General features: G+C 55.3%; 1 pseudogene; it reads left to right on the forward strand.

Annotated features, from left to right (window-relative positions):
* The first annotated feature begins 745 nt into the window (after positions 1–745).
* Positions 746–889, forward strand: LOC148016693 (signal recognition particle RNA; annotated as a pseudogene).
* Positions 890–1171: the final 282 nt, after the last annotated feature.

The following is a 1171-nucleotide window of genomic DNA, read 5'->3' on the forward strand; positions in this document are numbered from 1 at the left end:
GGAAGAGTGTATGGTCACTCGCCTTCTCCTCGCTAGCCCAATTACGCAAGGAATTGTGCACAAATTGTGGGACTGCGCAAAACAATGCCATGTGTTTTGTAAAGCATGGCGGTCTATTCGAAGAACGAGCAAGAACAGTGCGCTAAGCTTCCAATTCGAGGAGGGAGAGGAGGTTATCTTCACATTAACAGCCTGGTGTCGAGGTGAGCCCGATAGTTAAGTTACCGAGAACCTATAGATTTAAGTTGGCTATACTTGCCGGGCTTTTGGTATGAGGCCCTTCTTGACCCACCGTTGATGGTAAGAGGAAGACAAGGTGAGGCGAAGTAGAAGTGGAATGGCAAAATATAAACGGTTACGGCGGCTCCAAATATAGGCGTGTGTCTGGTGGAAGTTGGATAATGTCCCACATGTGAAGCTTGCCGCAAAATGTACGATCTAGATAGCTGCAGTTGGCGCTCGCTCGCCCTTTGGTTCCTGGGTGTATTGTGACGCCTATAACCCGAGGAGGGGGGAGTTTACAGTTGTGTGGATGCCATCGGTCACGCGCACTGAGATGTGGGGCTGATTCGCTCCCTATGCAACGGCGCCCATCTCCTAGTCCCGAGTGGACGAGATCGTTGCCGCCCGGAGGTCTGGCAACTCTCGGTCCTCGACTATGCAACGGCGCCCATCTCCAAGTCCCGAGTGGACGAGATCGTTGCCGCCCGGAGGTCTGGCAACTCTCGGTCCTCGACTATGCAACGGCGCCCATCTCCAAGTCCCGAGTGGACGAGATCGTTGCCGCCCGGAGGTCTGGCAACTCTCGGTCCTCGAAGTAGGGGAGACCGCATGAGGCCGGAAACGGAGCAATGCTACCCCTCGCTCCAGACAGTGGAGGGACAACGCCACCTTGTCTGCAGGCCGACCGTCGGCCTCCTCTCAGTCCCCGGTGACAAACCCAATCTTTTATTCATTTTACGTACGTACGTTCTCACACGCGCGTACTGACTAAGGCGCAGCCTTCCCCCAATTTATTTTGGTTGCCCGCATGAGGCCGGAAACGGAGCAATGCTACCCCTCGCTCCAGACAGTGGAGGGCTGCTATTCCACATGCTCGAGCACCGGCACTGCCCGCGCACGCACATACCACCACAAGCTACAAAGCACTACACTCGTGCAACCAGGTTAG

This window comes from Lygodium microphyllum, chromosome 23 (genome assembly GCF_053477565.2).
Source record: "Lygodium microphyllum isolate KBCC chromosome 23, Lygodium_microphyllum_v1.1.10, whole genome shotgun sequence".
NCBI lineage: Eukaryota > Viridiplantae > Streptophyta > Polypodiopsida > Schizaeales > Lygodiaceae > Lygodium > Lygodium microphyllum.